The sequence below is a fragment of the Cupressus sempervirens genome, chromosome 7 (genome assembly GCF_028749045.1).
Source record: "Cupressus sempervirens isolate cs-2001-9-10 chromosome 7, ASM2874904v1, whole genome shotgun sequence".
NCBI lineage: Eukaryota > Viridiplantae > Streptophyta > Pinopsida > Cupressales > Cupressaceae > Cupressus > Cupressus sempervirens.
The window spans coordinates 478357118-478361255 of NC_143124.1; positions in this window are offsets into that span (position 1 = coordinate 478357118).

Sequence of the window (4138 nt, forward strand, 5' to 3'; positions counted from 1 at the left end):
ATAAACATCTCAAATTCTTTCTTTAGTTCATTTACAAAAGCATTACATAAAGTATCTTGACCTCCAAATATGATATCATCAATAAAAATTTCAAATAACACAATACCTTTTACTTTCTCTATCTTCAAGTACAATTTGTTGTTATCATCAGTCCTCTCAAATCCAATCTTCACAAGATAATCATGAAGTCTCTCATACCATGCTCTTGGTGCTTGCTTCAAACCATACAAAGCTTTATGTAGTCTACATACCATGTTTTCATTGTTAGTATCAACAAATCCTTGTGATTTTTCTATATAAATATCTTCCTCTAATATACCATTCAAAAATGTAGATTGGACATCCATTTGATAGACTTTGAAACCTTTGTATGTAGAGTAAGCAAGTAGAGTTCTTACTCCTTCCAGTCTTGCAATAAGAACGAATGTCTCTCCATAATCTATCCCTTCTTCTTGTGCATATCCTTTATAGACTAATCTTACCTTTTTCCTTGTGACTTCACCATTTTCATCTAACTTGTTTCTGTATACTGACTTGGTACCAATCATAATTTTGTCTTCTGGTCTAGGAACTAGAGTCCATATCTTATTTTTCTCAATTTGTTTAATCTCTTCTTCCATGGCTTTACTCTAGCCCACATCTTCTAAGGCATCTTTCACCATTTTAGGTTCTTGCATGCTTAGCAAACATGTATCATTTCTCAACTTGTTTCTTGTCATTGGTCTAGCATCTTTATCTCTAAAGATTTGTGTAGCAGGGAGATGTATCTTGACATACTTAAACAATCTTGGTTCAGCTCTAGCTTCTACATTTGGTCTCTCAACTTTTGAATCACTATGTACCTCTCTATCAGTTAGTTCAACAACTCTTTCATATACACTAACCTCAAAATCATAATATGCCTTAACTTCATTCTGTAACTTAGCACCTGAATGTAGCTCGATTCCTAAATGCAACTCATCATTCATAGTATGTGACTCGATAGTCACTGAAACTTGATGTTGGTTTCCATCTTGATTTACAACATCTTCTTCAGTAGGAATACCTTCATAAAATTATACAAATGATTTGTGTTCCTCTGGTTCCTTCATAGGTTTAGCCTCATATACTTTTGTATATTCATCAAATTTTACATTTTCACTTTCCACAACTTTGTTAGTGTTAGTATTTAAACACTTATAAGCTTTACTTCTTGTGGAATGACCAAGAAATATACCTTCTTTACTTTTTGCATCTAGTTTACCATTCCTAAAATCTTTGAGAATGTAACACAGGCTTCTAAATACCTTAAAATATTTTACATTGGGTGAGTGTCCATACCATAATTCAAAAGGTGTAGAATGAGTACCTTTCTTAACTTGTACATGTTTCAAGATATAAATAGCTATACTTACAGCTTCTCTCCAATATTTCAAAGCAACATTCTTCTCCATAATGTGTGTCCTAGCAGAGACCATTACAGAGTTGTTCCTCCTTTTAGCAATTTCATTTTGTGGAGGGGTTCTTGGAGTAGATGTCTATCTTTTGATTCCTTTATCATTACAAAACATCACAAACTCATTTGATGTATATTCTCTTCCTTTGTTAGATCTCAAACATTTTTGACTTTTACCTATTTCTTTCTAAACTCTTTCTAAGTACCACTTAAACATTTAGAAAAAACATATTTCTATTTCAAAAACATAATTGTCATCATTCTAGAATAATCATCAACAAGCAACATAATGTACTTATCTCCTTTGTAGCTTTGCACTTCAATTGGTCCACACAAGAAAATTTCTAATGTTGGTCTAGGGGTATGAGTCTTACTCTTACAACTTGACTTTGTCATTTTGCCTAACTAACATTGTTTGTAAATTATATTGTCAGGATTTTAAAAATTAGGCAAACCTTTGACTCTTCTCATGTTACTGATACTAACCAAATTATCAAAATTAATATGAAATAACCTCTTGTGCCATAGCCACACATCATCAAATTCTACAACTAAACAATTACCATCCTCTATATCAAGGGAGGTTAGACTACCTCTAGTTTGATCACCTTTTGCAATTAGTTTTCCATGAATATCATATATCTTAGTAATTTTTTTCTCAAACTCAACCTTACAACCCAAATTATTTAGTTGTGACACACTCAACAAGTTATAGTTAAGTCCTTCAACATAATAATCATTATCACATAACATATTTTCTATGAGTTGGATTGAACCTTTTCCTTTTGTTAGACATGGTGCATCATTACCGAATCTCACACTATTTCCATCATAATAATTCAAGGTAATGAACTTACATTTATCTCTAGGCATGCAATGTGAACACCCACTATCAATGATCCATCTGTCATTCTTGTTCACACAAGACACTAGTGTAGTTGCCTTATCCTTATCAAATTCATCCTTCATTATAACATACACCACTTCATTATCATGATCTTCAGATCCATCTTTCATTTCCTCTTCCACAATGTAGTAGGACTTCTTGCCCTTATCTTTGTAGTCTTTGCTATCTTCATTTCTTCTAATTTTGTAGTTGTCACCACCTCTATAATTTATCTTCTCTGGACATCTAACAACAATATGACTGACCTCATTGCAGTTGAAACACATGATAGGTTACTTACCTTTAAACTTTCCTTTACCTCTATGAAATATTCTTGCTAATAGTGATTCAAGTTGATCTACATCTTCCTCATATGTATCAGTGTCATTGGACACATATTTTTCCTTTTTCTTCTTCTTCTCATTGGGTTCCTTCAATGACTACTTAGCTTTGAAAGTAGGTTCCATATTTTCAAGTTTATAATTATCAAAGTTGGATAGCTCAAAAATAGTGAGCCTACCTACCAAATCTTCAAGACTTAAAGTATTCCTTGGTATACATCTCAGTCCTTGTATCGCAGAAACTCTAATAGCATATAGAGGCAACAATTTTCTCAAAAAATTTCTTATTACTATATCATCATATATTGTACTAGTAGGTCCTCTTATTTCATTAACAACATCTTTTATCCTTAAGCAATATTGAGCAATGTTTTCACCTTCTTGCATTCTCATATCATCAAACTTACCTCTAAGACTCTCAGCTTTGGCTCTTATAACATTCTTGTCACCTCCATAGATAGTGTGCATCCCAAATTTTATTTTCACTATACAGATATTTGATATCATCAAACTTAGCATAGCTTAGGGCAGAGGCAATGTCCAACATTGCCTAGTTTTGTTCTTTCTTTCTTTTTTTCCAGATCTTCAACAGTTAGGGCTCCTGGAGGATCAGTATGCTCAATAATAATGGTAGATTGTGCATGATCTCCAAGACATCCTAGGTGTAGTTTCATCAGACTTTTCTATGGAGAAAAATTATCTCCATTAGACTTTGGTACTTCTCTTTTTGACATCTTGATATTTGTGCTTCTAGTACCTTCAAACTATTCCTCTTAAGAAGATGGCTCTGATACCAATTGCTGGAATTCCTTAGAATAACTGGGTGGGGTGGTGAATCACTTATCCAAGGTCCAAATGTATAATTATAGCTTTTCACAGCTTAGTGAACCCATATCCATAAAACATTTTCATCATGCATGCATCCATTAGATTATGCAATCACTTAAATTTGTAGGTTACTATCAAATCAATTTGTAGAAATGTAAACATGAAACATAACAAATTTAATAACACATTTGACACAACGATTTAATGTGGAAACCCAATTTGGGAAAAACCACCAGTAACATGCTACTCATTCTCACTCTTCTTAAGTAATGTCCTATTAAAGGCCAACCCTGTTAAAGGTTACAATGCACACTGTTAAATGTGACTTGGTTAAAGGATTTCAATCACGCTATTAGGAGTGAGCCTTGTTAGAGGAATTTAGATCATTCACTTGGAATGTCAGCCGGTTAAAGGATTTACAAATGACTGTTAGGTCAACCTTAATCTAAATTTTTTACCCTAGACTAATACAATGATTAGAGAGTAATAGTAAGGCTTGATTTGATAACAACTTACAACATGCTTGTAGATTAAAGATCTCTATTTTGGTCCTCCACTTTTCTTTTCTTTCACACTCTTTAGCTCTGATAGCTTGTTAACCCTTCAATCATCCATACCCTTAAGCCTTCTTGCTTTGCTTGTCAATGC